The sequence below is a fragment of the Triticum aestivum genome, chromosome 5A, assembly GCF_018294505.1.
Source record: "Triticum aestivum cultivar Chinese Spring chromosome 5A, IWGSC CS RefSeq v2.1, whole genome shotgun sequence".
NCBI classification, from domain to species: domain Eukaryota; kingdom Viridiplantae; phylum Streptophyta; class Magnoliopsida; order Poales; family Poaceae; genus Triticum; species Triticum aestivum.
The window spans coordinates 516269033-516291840 of NC_057806.1; the positions used below are offsets into that span (position 1 = coordinate 516269033).

General features: G+C 42.9%; 1 pseudogene; it reads right to left on the reverse strand.

Annotated features, from left to right (window-relative positions):
• Positions 1–8810: 8810 nt before the first annotated feature.
• LOC123101473 (uncharacterized) lies at positions 8811–20296 on the reverse strand (annotated as a pseudogene).
• Positions 20297–22808: the final 2512 nt, after the last annotated feature.

Sequence of the window (22808 nt, forward strand, 5' to 3'; positions counted from 1 at the left end):
GAGAATGATCGAGAAAGGTGAGAGTTATGAGAAGATCAAGGAGAAAAATCCTTCGATCACCGAAGATGACTACAACGACTTCAAGATCAATTGCTCGAGCACCGCAAACTCCGAATCAAGTCAGTGGGGGAAAGAAATGCGGGAGCTGAACTTAGGGGAACACACACTCGGTCCCGGCGGTTACAGAGTGGCGGAGCCTATATGGGACAAGGAGGAGGCGGACCGTGCCGAGCAAGGCCTACCGCCCCTCTTCGATAAATACGGTGACAAGCAGACCAGGAACTTTGTCAGGGCCCGGTACAAGAAGGACCCGAAAACAAAGGAGCTTACCACGGATCCGAAGACCAGGGCGCTTGAGCTTGTTCTGGTAAGGAATACACCCCCGCGTAATTAGCTCCATATGGTTGCATTCTAATTAATGAAGCCAAATTTCTAAATGGTTCACATTCCTTCCGCAGGCGACTGAAAGCAGTAGCGCGGGGTCGACTAAGAGCAACCCTTGGGACACCACTCTAAATAGGGCGTTGAATGTAATGAAGAACAAGGATAAGCTCAGTAAGCCGACGTCAGCTGGTCGTGTGGCCGGCAAAGGCTTGTCGACAAAATGGTCGTCATACTATAACACTGGTGGGCGAAAGGAGAAAAAGACCAGCTCGGAAAGCCAGGCGCGCGAGGTTCAAGAACTCAAGGCACAGGTGGCGCGGATTCCGGAGATTGTCCAAGAGCAAGTGCAACAACAACTCGGAGCGACGATCACCGCCATTGTGCCTACCTTGATCGAGGGGTTGAGTGCGTGGATTGCGGGCGGCCAACAGGGGCCGCCCCCGATTCCTAGCTTCACGGCCAGCAACTCGCAGAACGCGATGGCGGGGCCATTGGTGTCTCCGGCGGAGGCGGCATTGGTGTCTCCGACGCCGGCACGGGAGCTTAATGCACCCGGGTGTACGCCGGCCGCCACCTCTGCAGCAAGCGGCCCCTCCGTCAACTGCACGCCCGCCGTTGGCGGTGCCTCGACATTAGCCGAGCTCGACGCCATCATCACGGTAACTAATTAAGCCTCTCTCGGCCGAGGACTTCATCTCCTTGCCTTTGACTGGGCATCCCTGACGCCCTACATGTTTTCGCAGGGCGCCGCCGACGTTCCGTGCACTCTCCTGCACTTCGTGAACAACGAGTTGGTCGATGTCGCCAAGGGCAAAATCGTTCAACCGGGCAACCCCTTGTTCCACGGTACCCAGATGCCACCCAACTTGTTTAGGGTTCAACTGGTTCGGGTGCTGCCAGGCTGCGACGAGTTGTTACCTCCGATTCGACCCGTCGGGGCCGACGATGATGACGTGATGACCCTCAGCGCCTGCCTGAGCTGGCCCCTGCTTTGGCCGAAGAGCCAGATTCGTTTGGGGGCGGGGGACACCACCCCAAAGACAACACCGCCAGTCGTGCCGGCGCCAAGTCGGCCCCATGGCAAGACCGCCGCAACGGTGCCGGACATCCCTATGCCACTGGATCCAAACATGCATATGGCACAGGATCAGAACGACGACGACGACGATACATTTGGCAACGTCGATCAGTACTTTGCCGATCATGGGTACGGTGGCGACTTCATGGGGCCTCCTTCTGAAGAACCCAACCCAACAAAAGACGTGCGCGATCTAGCTGGTACCGCGGAGAAGCCAAGTTGCAACAGGCGTCGTCTGCAGTTCAGCTCTCAGGAGACGCCTCCAGCTGCCGACTTCACCGAGCCTCAGATAGGCGAGGTGCGAAATATTATCAGCCCCAACACACTCAAGAAGGCGGTCTGTGAGCAGAACTCGGTCCCATTACAGGAGAAGAAGAAGGCACGCAAAAGAAAGACTAACAAGGGTGCGGGCCAGCCGGCACCGAGTACGATCCGTGCTCAGGACGGGCCACCTTCACCTGAGGATTTAATGAGGAGGCTGCATGTGGCGGGTAGGCCGATGCTACCGAGAAATATGCTCGATGCTGCAACCGGTGCTATGCGGAGTCTGCATGACAGTGTTCTTTCTTTGGAGAAGCGGCGTCTCAGAGAGAAGGATGTGGCATACCCGGTTTTCGCGGCCAAGGTGCCAGAGGGCAAGGGCTTTGTGGATAACTCCATCGGGGGTACGATCGTCCTGCGGTTTGATGACATCCACGCTATGTTGAACCTTCATCCGCTGCACTACACCTTCGTTCGGCTATTTTCGCTGAGTATGGAGATGCGGATCATTCGCGACAAGACCCCGGACATCGTGATAGTCGACCCCTTCTACATGCGTGCCAAGATCTTGGGCAGCGCTGGGGACCGGCAAGTCGCGAGTTCTTACCTCGAAGGCGTCATTCTGGCAAACCAAGATAAGGATAACTTCCTCGTGCCTTACTTTCCCGAGTAAGTCCTCCCCTCAACCGCCCCGTAACATATGAATTCTTAGATTTCGATCGTTTTTCTTTTAACATTCCGTGTTTTCTGCAGTGACACACATTGCACGCTCATCCTCCTAAGCCCCAAATATTCCATGGCCACATATTTCGACCCAGACCGTCATTCGAACATAGACTACACAAATGTCAAGAAGGTTCTTGATGATGTTCTCCCCGGCTACGCCAAATCTGGAGGCACCTTCACCAGGCCTATTCGTAAGTACGGCAAGCACGTGTTCTCCCACAATACGATGTTCTGCTGCGTCAAGCAGCCGCCTGGCGGTCAGAAGGGTGCCTACTACGCCATCCATCACATGCGAGCGATCGTACGGGACCATCATCAACTTCTGCTACCGAGTAAACTCAAAGATTGGGCCGCGAGCATGTCGGCAATCTAGGACGCGGACATCAGACAAGAATTCTTTCGCATCCAGTCGGAGTTTGCGGAAATCATCCATCAAGATGTCCTTCGTACCTCGGGGCAGTTCTACCTTAGAAATCAACCGTCCAACAGTGACATCGACACAATGCTACAAATGCAGGCTGACAACGACCGTTATTTCATGACTCCCACGATAGACGGCGGCTTCATCCACGCTCTGGTCCCTTGAGTCGAGTCGAAAGCAGTGATGCTGTGTCTAGTTCTGAAACATCGATTGGCTCATGTTGTAATTAAACTTTAATGAACTTGTAGTATGTCTCTTTGGTTCCGAGAGTCGTTCAACTTAGATGTAATCGATGCTATTAATGTCTTGCTTTTCTCTTCCGATCGTTCTGTTGCATACTTATATATTGCTTATGTATTGTCTGTGAATTGGTACTAACGTTTCGTTTGGCTAGTGCATAGCGATGCCGTCGTATGTCGTGTACAAGGGTAAGGTTCCCGGAGTCTACGACGACTGGGAGGAGTGTCGGAGACAAGTTCACCGATTCAGCGGTAACAGTTACAAAGGGTACACCACTAGGGCCGAGGCCGAATCTAGATACGCCCGCTATCTAGCGGGAGAGGGGAGGGAGCGTTGGAGGAACCGGATGAAGACGAGTTTCATCGTGATGATGCTCATCGTGATGACCGCAGCTCTCTTCTATGTGATGGTAGTTTAGATGATCGATATCGACTTGTAATGTGAAGACAAACTCGCTACTCGCGGTCTCGAGACTTGTAATATAATGTTCTATCTTTGTTCGGTCTTTTCAATTCGAAGACTAATATGATGAATTGTATTCGGAGACTAATATTATGAATTGTATTCAGAGACTAATCTTCTATTGTATTCGATGAATCTGTTGTTGATGTGTGTTGTCTATATTTTGTCCAATTATACATTTTGTAACCTGTGCAAAAAATAGAAAATTAAAAAAACCTAATATTCATACTAATGGCGCATCACATCACAGTGCGCCATTAGTATGCCAAAGGATACTAATGGCGCATCATTAAACAGTGCGCCATTAGTATGCCGAAGTTACTAATGGCGCATCTTGTTGTTGTGCGCCATTAGTATGCCAAAGCACCTGGGTATACATGGCCCCCTAGGAGGCATACTAATGGTGCACTGTTGTATATACTAATGGCGCATCTGAGGTCCGCCATTAGTATACCAGATACTAATGGTGCACCAGTGGTGCACCATTAGTAAAATATACTAATGGTGTGGCACTAATGGCGCACCACTAATGCGCCATTAATGGCCAAATTAGGTGCACCATTAGTAGGCCTTTTCCTAGTAGTGAGATAATGAAGAGAGAAACCCTAGTAAAGCAAGCGCTCAGGCCCCTGCCTCCATATATAGTGGGGTGATTTTCTTTTTTCTCTCCACAGCAAGCGTTTCAATTTGTGTAAGTGGCATCAAAGAAAAGAAACTCTATATTTAAGGTGACTACTGTATGACTCCTACTTACTACTAGTAGTATTACAATATTCTTCACTTCTGCTCCCCGCCCCTCCATTCATTGAGCAACCCCACGGGTGAATAAACATAGAGTAAATACTGTATTTATATAGAACAAACAAGCTCGAACTATTTTCGCGTAGTTAAAAGTTGAGGGCGGGGCTTTTCCCGGGCAGTACGTGCCGCAGTTTTCGGGTAGGGCCAGAAGACTATTTTAATTTTTTTAAAACCTCGAGACGGCCACATAGCATGGAGCCGACCCCAACGAATTTAAGCTTACAGGCACGTTACACGCTATCCTAGACTACTATACACATGAAACTCCCACACGAGCGTCCGGGCTGCCCTTGGCTCTTCGCCTCTTTGGGAAGTCGAACAATGATGGAATACTACTGCACTGGAGGAGTACTATAGTACGCTTCTGGACATCTGACACCGATTGAACTACTGCATGTCCACCACGCGCGGGAGGGAGAGCGTGTAGCCAAAGCTTCTCCTAGTCTTGCCAACCACCACGCTCATGGGCGAGGGAGGGACGCTCCTGCCTTTGCGTGTATGACAGGTGGGCCCTACAGGTGTGTGGCCAACCTGTCATACAGCCAAAGGCAGGTGCAGTTAAGTCCGCGAGGGAGAGGATAATCAAACTTCTCATTGATGATGAGTTGAGCGACACATCAAAGCACTACACTCGATATATTTCAATAATTTGCGTGGGTGACTCCCAGATGCAGAGTCCGGGGGTTATCACCCTCCTTTTCAAGAAAAAACAGATGCGTGTGTGAGAGGACGAGTGCGTGCGTGCACCTCTTCTCTTCCTGTATAACGTACTACTAAACTCAGAGTACAAATTTTTGTGGGTGGAACGATGGTGCGTGCGAGAAGTCTAGAGAGATAGGTTTAATGCATTAATTGCGATGCATGCATGCATAAAGTACGTGCGTTGGTCAATTTTCTTGTGTTGGGGTGCATGCAATGATTTACTGCACCTTGGAATCTGAACATGTGTTGGGGACAACCAAATTGAGCCTTATAAAATGGAAGAACTAAAATTTTGAGATAAGCCCAAGGAGGGAGTAGAAAAAGAAGTACTCCATCCGGGAATAGTGCCGCACTTCGAAATTAGAACCGTCAATAAATTTTGAGCTTGTGTCTCGTCACATTCCAAATTAGTCCATGCTATATTGAATTGCAAACCTGTTCACACCGATCACAACCTAAACGGTTTCCCACTTAGGAGCGTATTAGTACTCGGTTATAAATACTAGTATGCCAAGATGACTGCACATTCCTCCTCAACTCCTCATCCACAAAAACAAACAAGTCATTCAGCATCCTTCCTTGCGTCTGCCATGGCCAGCGTGAGTTCTGGGTCGAGAGATTGCCACCAGGGAGAGGCAAGCATGGATGCGGAAGCACGAGAGATGTCCCACCTCACTGCGAGAGCAGCCGACATGTCCCTCCGCGCGGAAGTAGCAGCACAGAGGTCCCGCCGTGCCGCTGAAGCAGCACGGAGGTCCCGCCACGCTGTCGATGCAGCAGACTGGTCCGGTCGCACCGCGGAAGCAGCAGAGATGTCCCGCCGCGCCATGAATGCAGCAGAGATGTCCCGCCGCGCCGCGGCAGCCTTGGAAAATTTCTCACGGGTAGGCGACGAGTGTTACAGGCGCATGCATGTGATCATCCATAGCCTGATGGATCAAATCTCCGGCTCGGCGAGGTTGCTGGATGACATGATAGCCTTGTTTGAACAGGCTACCGGCGTCATCCGGCAACTAAGGGAGGGCAATGAGAGGCTCCGGGCCGAGCGCGACCTGCTGAGGGAGAAGATCGTCCGAAGTGCAGACCTGCAGGAGGAGACCAGTGCCTTGTTGAAGAAACTTATGGACAAGAACGACATGCTCCGCAACGAGCGCCAAAGGTTGGTGGAGGAATCCGTGGATATTCTCAAGCAACGTCTTGAGGACACGAAAGAGCTCATCGCCGCTTGCCGCGAAGACGAGTTTCCTGGTTTCTGTTGATGTAATAATCATTTTAGGATGTGGATTGTGTCGTCGGTTGTGAAATGTTGGGTTCTAGCGCGGATGTTTGGCCTTTGTTGGCCTCTTGGGATGTTGCGATTTCAATCTGGTAGCTTTTAGTCCTTCGTGTTAGGCTGGAGTTGTGCTGAACTTCTTGTGGATTGTGGTGGTTTTCAGTAATAAAAATCGGAAGGGGCAAGCCCTTCTTTGATCAAAAAAATTTAACCATCCTTATATATTCATTAGTCTTGCTATAAGCCACAGTAGATGCTATATAGGTTCGTCGGATCTTACATCAAGATCCGTACTTTCAGATTTTCTTTTTTCTCTCTTAAATCTCAGTCGAGTGAGACATAGCCACGCCATTAAACACAGGCTCGGCCGCCATTAATGGAGACCTTGGGAGAGAGGTGGACGACAGATGGAGGTCAAACGGCTCTCCTCCCGATAAGCATGCGCAGGGGTTTGATCGCACGCCTCTCGTACTCAAATAGCTACCCTGCACGGCGCCTCCTAGCTAATAAAGAATGGGGACGCGTGGCGGCACGTAAATGGTACTAGTAAGTAGAACCCCCACGGTTTCAATAATACTTGTGTTTCCGAATGTAACGTGACATCACTTGTTCCAAAATGACTTTGCTGATTGTTAATGTGCGCGCCTTCGCAAATCGGACTGCAATTTTACCACAGCATGTTGGTGCCATGTCATGGCACCAAGCCAAGTTTCATTATTTTCATGCGTGTTTTGGATTTACAGGAATTAAAAAACTAAGTTTCTCAATGTTTCCAACCCAGCCACGACGCCTAGAATTTTGAATTTCATTCCCATTCTTGCATGGAACCTAGAAATTTACCCGAGGACACACATGTGATTTTTCAACCAACTCTGGTGCACTAGAACATGTGCTTGTATTTCAAATTTGTATTATGCACACAAAGGTGACACGTTCCCTCCCAAAACCACGAGCCTTCTTGAGAGAAGCTCCAATTTGCAAGAAGCTTATACCAAATTTTGTTCCTATTCGGCCAATTTTTTTACCATGACATGACACCATGCCAAGTTTCATGATTTTAAAACCAAGTTTCTCAATGTTCTTGACCGAGCCACGATGCCTAGATGTTTGAATTTTATTCTCATTTTTTGCATGGGACCTACTCCCTCATTCCATCTATATGGGCCTAATGCGTGTTTCAAGACAACCTTTGACTATTGACAAGATTAATAGCACATAAGATGTATACTATGAAAATTATATTATTGGAAGCTCCTTTGACATACAAAATTGAAGGTATGCTTTGTGTAAGTTACATGTCATATATTATTGCTCTAACGGTTGGTCAAAGTTAGCCTCGAAAGACGCATTAGGACCTATCACTAGTAGAAAAAGGGTCAAATGTGAGACACATTAGTCCCGGTTTGCATTCGAGCCGGCACTAATGTGTCCATTAGTGCTGGTTCAACTGGCTAGGCGGGAGGAGATCTTTAGTACCGGTTCATTGAGAACCTTTAGTACCGGTTCATGCCACGAACCGGTACTAAAGTGGCTGGGGCGCGGCTAACACGTTTAGTACCGGTTCGTGGCATGAACCGGTAGTAAAGAGGTTGTCGCAGGCTGTTTTTAGTCCCACCTCGCTCCCCTAGCAAGATTTTTACCACCTTAAATATGTTACTTCTCAAACTATCACAAGCACTTGGTCTTCATTTGCACTTGGTCTTCACCAGTTTCTAAACTGTTGAGGACTCATATTGACAATTCAGATTGTACACAAAAAGATCATAGATAATCAATGCATTTTTATGTATATTTTTACATGTTTACGCCCTCACTCTCTCCACTCACTCGGTCTCCCCCTCAATCCCCCGCACCGGTCCTCCCCCGTCGGCCGCCCCTCACACTCTTCACTCAGTTCAAAACTGGACGCATTTCGTGTACAAACTGGACAATCTCTTTCAGAGTATCAGGGTTTCGGACGAGAACTCACTACAAGAAATATGTCAACTTGTGACCTTGACTATTGGTCACTAAAAGGTCATTGTTTTTCATTTGCGACCTTTTTGTGACCAAAAACAGAAGGTCAAAAGCTGGCGGTCATAATCTGAAATTAACGACCTTCTCTGTGAGAAGGTCGTAGATGTTTACGACTAAAATATGCCCATTGTTTTGTTTTCGTCACTAGCAGCCTCCCCAGGCCACGTAGGCATCCGACGTGGCAATCTAATGTGGCACAAGAATCAGCCCGGTCCAATTCGATTTTCTACATGGGCCTAGCCCAACAATTCAAGCTTTTTCCAAGTTAATTCTTGTGGGCTACATGGGCCAAGCCCAATATTTCAGGTTCTTTATTTTTGGCCTTGGCACTCTTACAGTCATTTATTTTCTACTTCAATAATTATATTTTGGCACTGGTCCCAGTAGTCATAATGCCATACATCAGTCACACATGTCATAAATTTCAAAATTGCTCAGATTATATTCATAACTGGGTCCCACTGGTCAAGTTTCCATTTCACATATTTTCAACATACATAATCATTATTTCAAATAGGACAGAATAGATATAATTCATGAACACTACATTATACTTTTACAATATTACAATTTACACTTGGCTTCATACTTCAGAACCAAAAACTCTTTGCTAAGTACAGAACCAAAAACTGTTTGCTAAGTACTGCTTCACACTTGGCTTCACGACTTCACACTCCAAAAAAATAGGCCTGGAGCTCCTGTAAAAGAATGAACATAAAGGCCACCAAAATTAGAGTGTACTGCTGCTAAGGCCAGAACCAAAAAACTTCAATATTACAATAAAAATAAGTCTCAGGTTTATCAAGCACAACAAAACAACACTGTGGCCATCAGCCAGATCTGAATATAGAACAAAAGAGGTCTCAGGTTTAGACTGAAAGGAAGAGCTAGTTATGCATGATGTCTCAGGTTTAAACAAAAGATCAAGACCACAATTTTACAAGAGATATATAGTCAGTCCAATTGAACAAAACCTAGACAGTAGCATTATTAGTATTTAAGTGGAGATGTCGCAGGCAATCAAATGAATTTATTCTGGAGACGATGAATAAAATTAGGCAATCAACAGCTTAAGCATCAGAAGAATGAGCAGTACAAGAATGTGTTAGCAGCACAAGAATTAGCAGCAAATACATGTCTGCACGATCCAACAAGAATGATTATATTCAATTTTGTTAGGAGCACAAGAATGAGCAGTAGCAGCACAAGCAGCACCACCACCAGCACAAGTGCACACCTATCTAAGCAAGCAGCTAGCAGTAGAAGCATTCAAACAGCAGCAGCACTGTCACATGCCATATCTTATAAGCTTAGGCATGTGTTCTCAGGTTATCCTTAACATCACACACTATCTTGGGTAATTAGTAGCAAACAATACATATCAGTACAAGGCTAGGCAAGATAATAAAGACTTGGGAAAAGATAGCAGAGTTTAAAAAATGATACATGCCCACACCTCATTCTAATAATGTTGGTGCAAGCATAGGCTCATTTTCCTTTCAGCCACGCAACGTGAGCCTGACCTGGAGTAAACAGGCATAAGAACGTATGTCAGATGCAGCCAAAAAACAAACAAGATGATTAATCATTGGCAATGAACAGTTGAAACTACACAAGCCTTCCATTTCCTTGTATGGCATGTTTGTTTAGCTCTTAGATACACAAGGATTGGTTCCACACAAGGCTATATTTTCTAGCTAATGCTCCTCTGTTCGTAAATAAAAGTCTTATATTTACGAACAGAGGTAGTAGTAAATATCAACATAGGAATTTGCACTGCGAAGCATGCTACTCTGAACATTTACTGCAATGAAGAAACCTACAATTTAGTGCCAGGGTTCCCTTCACTTTGGAAACAAGATATGCACACTTGATGTGTTTATGATGGCACAGTACTAATTATTTGAAAAGGAAACAAGGAAAGAGCCACATTTGTTCTTGTTGATTTAGTAAGTGTACTTGCAAGTGAATGTAGTACTATGCAATGAAATATAGGATTGGATCAAATCAGAACCTCTCTTTGTTTCTCTGACATGGATGAGCCTGTTAGGTCACGTAAAATCTGTACCAGGTCCTTGAAGGATAATTTCCCCTTGCCATAAATGTCATACACCTTAAATCTCACTGCTCAATGAAACACAAACCCGATCAACACCGGACCAACAAATTAGTAGTCATCATAAGGATCAGAGAGACCCAAACCAACATACACTCCTTTCAAGATAGACAGCAAAAAGGAAAAGAAACGTGATGAGCATTACACTCAATCTTTTGCTGAAGGCTGGCCCTTGCGCTGAAGGTAGAGAGAAAAGAAACAAATTCCTTGAAGTTCAATCCATCAACCATACGTAGCAACCTCTGCAAATAGAAGAAATGGAAGGTCAAAATCAGTCTCACCTCCATAGTTGACACTGCTGAATCTCCTAAATATAACTAAAATAGTCAAACTGAGTAAAGAAAGTCAACAGGGCTATGTAATTTGCAAGGGAGGTCATGTTTTGCTGGAAAAAATACACTATATGTACAAATTAGATACACCGAGTTTTTCTGGGGAAGAAAAATGAGATGCAAATCTTCAGTAGAAATGATCTATATGGAGATTTTTGTGGTCTATGATAAGTGTTACGTATTTGACAAAAAGCATTATACCAGTCTTTGAAAACTATGAGTCCGTCCGTACCCAATCAAAGATAGCCAGAGCTTTTTCCAAGCAGATGTGGAAGGTGCTTGTCTTCATAGAGATATTCAGGTTCCACATGTACGGTAAAACTCCCTATGCCGATCGATTGCGTACATGTTCTGTGATTGGTATAATGCTGGATTAGTTTTTCCCAATTAGTGGAAAAACTGAGTGGGGACAGAGCTGTATACAATACCACTAGGAAAATAGTAGTAGAGGCAAGTGATGTGTGTGTAATCCAAGGACAGCGCATAAAAACAAGAGGCACGCACTGGTACTACAATCAGTTAGTGAGTCATCTGGAGGTGGCAAGACGGGGACAAAGGGAGCAGGGGAACAAAATTGCCCGTCTCGGCGACGAGAGAGTGAGGGGGAGGGGGAGGGACGGACCTGGGAGAGCGGTTGGTGGAGAACTCCGGGATGGAGAGGAACTCGTCCTCGGAGATGAATCCCTTGGCGCTGCGGTGGGTGACTTCACCTAGAGGGAGCACTCTGCACGCGCAGGCAGGAAGCAGAGCAAGTCAGACACCATGAAAGATGAGGCAAACAACTGACTGAATCGAGGCCGATCTGAGAACCTGCTTGCCGAGGATGAGGAGGCCGGGGGTCTCCTGTAGCGTGAGGGCGCGGATGATCTTGGCGATGGCAAGCGGGAGGAGCGGGCGGGCGGGGTCGGGGTCGGGGTCATGGAGGACGTGGACGGCGTGGTCGGCGCCCATGGTGAGTGTGGTGCAGCGCCTCGTCCACGGAAATCTCACAGAAGGGGTTCATGGACATCTTGACGCTGGCCGTGTCGACGCCCGTCCGGGAATCGGGACAGGAAGAAGGCGTGGTGGAGTGAGGGGATTGGCAGTGTGTGGCCGCAGCGGCGATGTAGGAGGGGTTTCGTCTCTGAACTGAATCGAACCGGGATTGGGTTGGGTTGAGGAGCAAGGGAGGGAGGTCGCCGATGGTGATGGGTTTACGGGAGGTCGCCTGTGGGGGTGGGGGTGGGTGTCGGTGGCGGGATTGGAGATGAACCGGTGGTGGGGAGGGCGCGGATCCGGAAGAAACGCGGCGGATCTGGCTGCCGCCTCTGCCTCACCTACTGCCACTCGATCGGGGAGAGAAGGTGAGGAGGGGGTTTCAGGGCGGCAGTGTGGGGGGATGGCGTAGGCCGGCGGCAGCGGCGGCGGTGATGTGGGTGGGAATCGAGACAGGAAGAGGTGGGTGGCGACCGCGCGAGGGGAGGGGAGGGGCGGGGAGAGGTGGATCGCTAGGGTTAGCTATGCGAGAGAGAGGGGTGGATTGGGTTAGCTGAGAGAGCGGAGGGGTGGATGGACGGACGGATGGATGGATGGACAGATGTTTGCCATGTCACTGATCCATGCCACAGCTGGTTCCACCAATCAGAATTAAGCATTTTTTGTTTTTTCTCTTATAGTTTGTACCATCTTATTCAGGCAAACATTTAACCTCTTATAGTTAGTTTAAATAAACCAATATTTTGTACATGTGTGTATTTAGGCATGAGAAACAATGTTGATTTGGGAGGTTTTCATTTTCTTTGCTCAAAAGAACCATTTTTCATTTTCTAAGAGACCAAAATGTGTTTTTTTTGTAAAGGAACTACCATACATTTTTTGCAAAATGGCACTAAATAATTTGTCTAAAATATTAGTCCATATTTAATGTATAATTGACCAAACGTTGGGCGTCAAAAGCTTTTACCCACCTCTGATGAAAAAGACAAATTTCCATCGATTTAGTAGGAAGCGGGTCAAATTTGAACTACAGCTGCCTCATAGTTTGCTCTTTATTTTTTCCAAAAATCATTTCTAGGTACATAACTATCTATTTAATCAGAGAAACATCAAAATGTTTCCAAGATTCAACAACTAGCTAGGAACGGTCAAGCCCGTCGTTTTGACCGCATTTTGAAACGGGCATAATTTTTTTTAAATGGCATAGTTTGTTCAAATGATCTCATATTGTGCACAATGGTGCATCTTGGAATTCCAAACAATGTTGCCTAAGAGATTTTTCATTTTCTTTGGACGAAAAATTCATTTTTCATTTTTTGAGTGCCTGAAATGAGGTTTTTTTGTGAAGGGCCTACCATATATTTGTTGCAACACTGGACCAAATGAATTTCATAAAATACTAGGCCCTGTTTAATGCACAATTGACCAAATGGTTGGGTGTCAAAAGTTTTGATCCACCTCTCATGAAAAAGACAAATTTACGCCGATTCAGCTGGAAGTGTGTCAAATTTGAATTGCAACTACCTCATAGTTTGCTCTATATTTTTTCTAAAAATTATTTATAGGTACATAAGTATCTATTTAATCAGAGAAACACCAAAAGTTTTCCAAGATTCAACCACTAGCTAGGAACGGCCATTCCCGCCGTTTTGACCGCATTTTGACACGGGCATAAAAATTAAAAAAAAATCAAAAAATTGGAAAACCTTCGCATTGTGTCATTATATATGACCAAGTTACTAGGAAAAATAATAAATTTGTAATACGGCAATTCTTTTAAAAAAGTGTTCTCATAAATGAGTTATCATGCGTGAATTCATGGCTTTCAAGCCAAATGATCAATCTATGGCCAAATTCATGGCATAGTTTGTTCAAATGATCTCATATTGTGCACAAGGGTGCATATTGGAATGGCAAACAATGTTGCCTAAGGAAGTTTTCATTTTCTTTGGACAAAAAAACCATTTTCCATTTTTCAAGTGCCCAAAATGAGGTTTTATTGTGAAGGACCTCCCAAATAATTATTGCAAAATTGGACCAAATCATTTTTATAAAATACTAGGCCATATTTAATGCACAATTGACCAAATGGTTGGGTGTAAAAAGTTTTGATCCACCTCTCGTGAAAAAGACAAATTTCCGATGATTCAGTTGGAAGTGGGTCAAATTTGAACTGTAGCTGCCTTGTAGTTTGCTCTTTATTTTTTACAAAAATAATTTCTAGGTACATAAGAATTTACTTAATCAGAGAAACACCAAAAAAATTCCAATATTCAACCAGTAGCTAGGAACGGTCATTCCCGCCGTTTTGACCGCATTTTGAAACGGGCATAAAAATTTAAAAAAAATCAAAAAATTGGAAAACCTTCGCATTGTGTCATTATATATGACCAAGTTACCAGAAAAAATAATAATTTTGTAATACAACAATTCTTTTAAAAAAGTGTTCTCATAAATGAGCTATCATGTGTGAAGATTCATGGCTTTGAAGCCAAATGATCAATCCTATGGCCAAATGCATGGCATAGTTTGTTCAAATGATCTCATATTGTGCACAAGGGTGCATATTGGAATGGCAAACAATGTTGCCTAAGGAAGTTTTCATTTTCTTTGGACGAAAAAACATTTTCCATTTTTCGAGTGCTCAAAATGAGGTTTTTTTGTGAAGGACCTCCCAAATAATTATTGCAAAATTGGACCAAATCATTTGTATAAAATACTAGGCCATATTTAATGCACAATTGACCAAATGGTTGGGTGTAAAAAGTTTTGATCCACCTCTCGTGAAAAAGACAAATTTCCACCGATCCAGGTGGAAGTGGGTTAAATTTGAACTGTAGCTACCTTGTAGTTTGCTCTTTATCTTTTAAGTATCCATTTAATCAGAGAAACACCAAACAAATTCCAAGATTCAACCATTAGCTAGGAACGGTCATTCCCGCCGTTTTGACCGCATTTTGAAACGGGCATAAAAAATTCAAAAAAAAATCAAAAAATTGGAAAACCTTTGCATTGTGTCATTATATATGACCAAGTTACTAGGAAAAATAATAAACTTGCAATACGGCAATCCTTTTTGAAAAAGTGTTCTCGGAAATGAGCTATCATGCGTGAAAATTCATGGCTTTCAAGCGAAATGATCAATCCTATGGCCACATTCATGGCATAGTTTGTTTAAATGATCTCATATTGTGCACAAGGGTGCATATTGGAATGGCAAACAATATTTCCTAAGGAAGTTTTCATTTCCTTTGGATGAAAAAACCATTTTCCATTTTTCGAGTGCCCAAAAGGAGGTTTTTTTGTGAAGGACCTCCCAAATAATTGTTGCAAAATTGCACCAAATCAATTTTCTAAATACTAGGACATATTCAATGCACAATTGACAAAAATGGTTGGGTGTAAAAAGTTTTATCCACTTCTGGTGAAAAAGGCAAATTCCCGCTGATTCAGGAGGAAGCGGGTCAAATTTGAACTGCAGCTGCCTCATAGTTTACTATTTATTTTTTCCAAAAATCATTTATAGTTACATAAGTACCTATTTAATCATAAATACATGGTTTGGTGGCGATACGTCGAGGTTTGGGCGGTGGCCGAGGCCCCCAACTCTAGAGCGCGTAAGCTCGCATGCCTGCCGCGTGGTCACCGCATGACCGTGGCGTTGCCATGTGTTTGAAGCAGCCTAGGCATGTCTAGTGGGTTGGGCACTCCCCAAGTAGGTGCTAGGAAGAAAATTACAACATAAGATTCTCACGAGGAGACCGATCGATGCTCAAACATGAATTAGCAGCCAAGTGTTTGATTAGCGGTATGAGAAATGTACATGGCTAATGGGCGTGAGTTTTGGCTGAGGATGATCAGTTACTAAGAAGACCGTCTTCACAAATTTTCAGCTCAAAAGGAGGAGCCTAGGTGGTACTTGCTTTGCAAACTACCACACTAGACATAAATACGAATGTTGAAGCTCGGCTCAAAATAATGAATGGATTGAGCTGGCACTTGGTGGAGGATGGTTATTTGGGCATAGGAAAGCACTGTAGAAAATGGATACTATTTGGACATGCCAAAGTGGTACTTCTTTCACAAACTGTTGTTTTGAAAAGAATAGGAAAATGAATATTTTTGAATTATTTTTGAACTAGGAAAGGAAGGTTTTTACATATTTGACGAAGATATGACCCAAAGAATTTATGAGATTTTTTTGGGATTTTTGGGAATGATAGAAATATAGGTTGCTTCACAACCTAGGGCAAAAACTGCCACATGGACATGACACATAGGCAAAACTAATGAGGTGGCACCTAGTCATAGCAACCCACCACAATTTACAAGGCTATGACCATCTATATTGGTCGTTAAAAACTAGAAATAAGGCAGCGGACTAGCGTTGTTTGCTTTATGACCATTTCATGTAAGAAAATTACGACCTTTCTGACCAAAATGGTCGCAATAGTTTAGGGTTTGGAGCCCCCCGAACAGCTTTTGACCAATTGGTCTGAAATGGTCATAGATCTATGACCATTTCTTCCAGGGTCACTGACAGAAGGTCACTAGTTGACATATTGCTTGTAGTGACTCATCTGTTACACGGGTACTTAATTTTTCTAAACTTATTTGAACTACAGACGTTTTTTGCATTCAGTATGCAGCATTGAAAGGGACGTCATCAATTTCCAACATGTTCTCACATCATTTGACGTTTTTCAGTCATTTACCGATTTGTTTAGAGAGCCAAATTACCGTGAAATTGAAAATCACTACAAAATGAACTCTGAAAATGTTGAAACTTGGCATGGAATCATCATTTCACCTGCATACCATGTGCGAAAAAGTAGAGAGGGTCACGGCAAAAATTGGATGCACTTCGTGTACAAACTAGACAATCTCTTTCGGAGTATCACAGTTTCGGATGAGAACTCATCTGTTACACGGGCACTTCAATGTTTTTTAAACTTATTTGAAATCCCTATTTCTTTTGCGTTCAGTATGCAGCATTCAAAGCGGCGTCATCAATTTCCAACATGTTCTGACATCATTTACTGTTTTTCAGTCATTTACCGAATTGTTTAGAGAGCTAAATGACCGTGAAATTGAAAATCACTACAAAATGAACTCTAAACATGTTGAAACTTGCCATGGTATCATCATTTCACCTGCATAGCATGTGCGAATGAGTAGAGAGGGTCACGGCAAAAACTTGACGCACTTCATATACAAACTGGACAATGTCTTTCGGAGTATCAGGGTTTCGTACGAGAACTCATCTGTTACACGGGCACTTCAATGTTTTTTATACTTATTTGAAATCCCGACATCTTTTGCGTTCATTATGCAACATTCAAAGCGACGTCATCAATTTCCAACACGTTCTCACATCATTTGCTGTTTTTCAGTCATTTACCGAATTTTTTAGAGAGCTAAATGACCGTGAAATTGAAAATCACTACAAAATGAACTCTGAAAATGTTGAAACTTGCCATGGTATCATCATTTCACCCGCATAGCACGTGTGAAAGAGAAGAGAGGGTCACGAAGAAACTAAATACAAAAAAAAATTACTCAAAAATAAATGGAAGAAAATAAATAAAGTAGAAAAGAAAAAAAACTATATAAAAAATTACTCAAAATAAATAGAAGTAAATAAATAATGCAGAAAAGAAAAAACTATATAAAAAATTACTGAAAAATAAATAGAAGAAAATAAATAAAGCAGAAAAAAAACTATAAAAAAATTGTTGGCACGCTGCCCAGTGGGCCTGCCAGACCTAGGATGTGCAAATTCAGGCCCAAAAGGTTCGGCAGACTCATAGGACAGCGCGCCATAGTTAGGCCCAGAAGCCTACTATATAGAGGAGTTCGAAGGAGCAGCCGCGGCTGGGTTTATAAACCAGTGCGGCTGCCCTTCGCTCGGCAAGGTGGGACTAAACATTGTGCACCGCGGATGGCAGCGCAGCACCTTTAGTACCGGTTCGTGGCTCCAACCGGTACTAATGGGGGGCCTTTAGTTCCAGTTGGAGCCACAAAACCGGTACTAAAGGGGTCCGCTTCCCGCCTCTTGACCTGGCCAAAATAGGCCTTTAGTACCGGTTGGAGCCATCAACCGGTACTAAAGGTCCCTCCTATATATATGGCACTTACGAAAATCCAGTTTTCATCCGTGCGTCGCTTGTCTTCTATCCAACGCCCATTATCGTCGCCGCCGCCGCCGCGCCGTCGCCCATCGCGCGCTGCCTCGCCGCCCGTCGTTGCCATCCTCGCCGAGCGTTGTACGTCGTTGTCACTGCCCCCACCGCCCGTCCTCGCCGTCTCGCGCCGCCCCCGCCGCTCGCCGTCCCCGCCGTGCGCCGTACGTCGTCATCGCCGCCCCCGCCGCCCATCATCGTCGTCTCGCGCTGCCCCCGTCGTTGCCGTATCACCGCCGCCGCCCGTACACCGCCGCCCTCAATCATACACACACACACACACACACACAAGCACGCACACACACGCACATGCACACACACACACACACATTTTTTTTACTTATTTTCTATTTCTGTTTTTATATTAATGCATGTCAAATTGTTAATTAGATGACCAAATTAGATTAATTACCTAGATAAGAATGTTAGAATGTTAATGTTAGATGAATTAGATAGAGAAGTGAAATATTAATGTCAATTGTTAGATGAATTAGCTAGATATTAATTAATTAGGTATATGAGATTATTTGAACTAGTTGAATTAATATAACTAGTTTATTTTTAGTAAATGCTTAGTTGAAGTAACTAGTTGAATTAGTACTAGTTTATTTTTAGTAAGAAAATTTAGGTATATGAGATTTGATGATCTAATTAAAATATTACTATATATAGCTAATTTATATATTTTAGTAAGAAAATTAATAGAACTAGTTTATTTTTAGTAAATTCTTAGTTGAATTAGTTGAATTAATAGAACTAGTTATTTTTAGTAAGAAAATTTAGGTATATGAGATTTGATGATCTAATCAAAATATTACTATAAAGAACCACCTACTTTATTTTAGTAAGAAATTAATTGAACTAGTTTATTTTTAGTAAATGCTTAGTTGAATTAATAGAACTAGTTTATTTAGTTGAATTAATAGAACTAGTAAGTGTTTAATGTTTCACCTATATATGAACATATGTTAGATATTAATGTCAAATGTTAGATGAATTAGATATAAATTATATGTTAGATATATATCTAATTTAGTTATATGAGATTTGATTATCTAATTAACATTTTACTATATAGAACTAGCTACCTTATTTTAGTAAGAAAATTAATAGAACTAGTTTAGTTGAATTAGTTGAATTAATTAGTTGAACTAGTTAGTTGAATTAGTTGAGCTACTTTATTTAGGTATATTTTTTGTAAGTGCTTAGTTGAATTAGTTGAATTAATTAGTTGAACTAGTTGAATTAGTTGAATTAATAGAACTAATAAGTGTTTAATGTTTCACCTATGAACATAGGAATATCGTTTGACGACGAACACGATTTCATTATGTGTGAATACTGCGAACACCAGCGCGGCCTGTGCGGCAGAAATTTTGTAGTTGATGATAGGCACTTTAGCATCAAGCTGGATCAGAACTTCGAAGTGGATACAGTAAGTCAGAACGGCAAGTATTTTTTCATAATTAAGCATGACTTATGCTTCATTTGCTTCAACTTTTAATTTTAATTTTTTCCACTATTCTACTAGCGTATCCCCTGCCATGCAAGAATTTTTGTCTTGGATAAGATAGGTTTCAGTCCTAACAAAACTATGGAGGTAAAAAAAGTTTACTTGCAGACTGAGCATGGTTATACCTTCAATGTCAAATTATACAATGCAGACACATGCACTTATTTTGAATGCAAAACTTGGCAAGCACTATGCAAGGCTTATGCATTTGAGCCTGATATGGTTATCACCTTTGATATTCGTCCAAAAGATGATATTGAAGGTAATAGAGACATCTGGGTCGATGTGCAGACGCCTCTACCATTATGTGAGTTTCTCAACCATATTTATGTCTTCGATATTGTTTATTCAGAAAGAGTTGACAAGTGATTTATATTGACAGCTTATTTCCAATCAAGCAAACATGTCCGCCACTTGGTAGACAGGACCGTCCACTGTCCTTGGGCTGAACTAAGCTGCGAGGAGACAAGTCGTTATGTTTCATGGCATGAGGATCTTGATGCTGCCAAGACAAAATTTTTTCCTGCACTTATAAATGTTAGTACTCAAAACGTGAGACCAATAGTGTTCGTACAGAACTACGGTCACATATATTTAGGAAAGATGGTAAGATTTCTACTATTTCTCCTCAGTGCATCTTTTGCATACATTATTTTTTAAGCTAAACTTCATTGCTAAGTATGTTACTATACAATGTTCTTCAACAGGGACTCCCGATGAATGTTGTGCCTGATTGGATCGAGACTAAAGGTACCATGAAAATTCTTAGCTTATGGCCAAGATATCCTACAATGCACTTTAGTGCATTCAGGATTTCTAATAGCGAGGAATGCTTAATAGTAAAAGACTGGAGCAAAATTGTGAACGGTCGCAGAGAAGTACTAGGGGGCAGCAATCATAAGCGGAACCCACGATTAGGAGACAGGTTCATCTGCATGCTCCAATATGATGAATCAAGAAAGCTATACATATTCTATGCTATTTTACCTGAGAGAGATCTGCAGGAGTGATTAGCTAGTTCATGCTCTTAGTACTTGTCCTCTCATGTCCGTGTTCTTCGTCCTGAACTTAATCTCAAAGTGTGATTTGCTTTTCTGGTGTTATGAACGCTTATAATATCATTACCATGTTGAACTAGATGATATCTTTGCTTCTGGTACAAGTGAATGTTTCTTCTTTAAGCTAGTGTTGGTGGTGATTAGATAGCGGTAATGACTATATGATGATTAAGTAGTGGTAATGAGACGACTATTATATGATGATTTTTAGCTAGCTATGAAAACTTTTGTTGGTGATGAAATATATGATGCAAGAGTTTTTATATTAATAAGGTGATGATGATGATGATTATGATGATGATGAGTTATTATATCATTTACGAAAGAAATCGCAGATTAGTTTCAACTGGATGGATTCTAGCTAAGTGATCAAGTATATGCCATATCCATATTACCTCGATCACTTTACTAGGTGATCAAGTATATATAATATGGATATGGCATATAATTGATGACTTAGCTAGGATCCACATGCATCCAGTGAAACTAATCTGCGGTACTTTCACCTAATGATTTAACAACTCATTATAATGTAAAACAATCACTAAATTAAATTGAAAACACAAAATTAAAGTAAAAATAAAAAATAGAACCAAAACACACCCAAAATTTTAGTACCGGTTGGTGTTACCAACCGGTACTAATGTCCTACGCGCCCCCGGAGCTGGCTCGTGCCACATGGTTGCCCTTTAGCACCGGTTCGTGCTGAATCGGTACTAAAGGGGGGGTCCTTTAGTGCCCACAATTTAGTGCGGGTTACCGTACCGGCACTAAAGGGTCTTACGAATCGGTGCTATTGCCCGGTTCTGCACTAGTGTATATAGATGGAAGGAGGGAAAATTCACCCGAGGACACAAATGTGATTTTCAACCAACTTTGGTGCGCAGGAGCATGTGCTTGCAGTTCAAATTTGAATTATGCACATTAAATGACCAAAAACTCAATTAATGTGTAAATAAGGCCAAACGAAGCCGGAATAATTCCAAAATTTAACAGGGCGCCCATGTAGTTCTATGTTGCCTTTGTAAATAAACTCAAGGGGGACAATGTATATCGTTTCACACTCAAAGGTGGCACGTTCCCTCTCAGAACCACGAGCCTTCTTGAGAGAAGCTTCAGTTTGCAAAAGCTTATACCAAAATCTGTTCCTATTCGGCCAAATTTTTTACCACAACATGGTAGTACCATGACATGACATCCATGCAAAGTTTCATTATTTTCAGACGTGTTTTGGATTTACATGAATTTTAAAGCCAAGTTTCTCAATGTTCTCGGCCGAGCCACGATGCCCAGATGTTTTAATTTATTCTCATTTCTTGCATGGGACCTAGAAATTCACCCGAGGATACAAATGTGTTTTTTCAACCAACTTTGGTGCACGAGAGGATGTGCATGTAGTTCAAATTTGATTTTGCACATTAAATGGCAAGAAACTCAATTAATGTAAAAAATGACAAACGGACCCGGAATAATTCCAATATTTAACAGGGCACTAATGTAGTTCTATGTTGCCTTTGTTAAGAAACTCATGGGGGGGCAGCGTATATCATTTCACACTCAAAGGTGGCATGTTCCCTCTTAGAATCACGAGCTTCCAAATCGGCCCAATTTTTTACCACAACATGTTAGTGCCATGACATGACACCATGCCAAGTTTCATGATTTCCAGGCGAGTTTTGGATTTACATGAATTTAAAATCAAAGTTTCTCGATGTTCTCGGCCGAGTCATGATGCCCAGATGTTTGAATTTCATTCTCATTTCTTCCATGGGACCTAGAAATTCAACCAAGGACACACATGTGATTTTTCAACCCACTTTGGTGCACTGGAGCATGTGCATGCAATTCATATTTAGATTATGCACATTAAAAGTCTAGAAACTCAATTAATGTATAAAAAGGCCAAATGAACCCGAAATAATTCCAAAATTTAACAGGGCACTCATATAGTTCTATGTTGCCTCTGTAAATAAAATCAGGGGGAAGGCAGCGTACATCGTTTCGCACACAAAGGTGACACGTTCCCTCTCGGAACCACGAGGGTTGTTGAGAGAATCTCCGGTTCTGCAAGAGGTTATACCAAAACTTGTCCCAATTCAGCCATTATTTACACGTATGAAAATAGGGTTTAGATTATCCCAAACATCTCGCTACCTAGACAAATAATGTACTATGATTTGAATTCAACATAAAATGGATACAAATATTTGAATCGGAGAGTGTATGGTACATGTAGTTCATAGTGAAATATGATTACTGCTATATGTA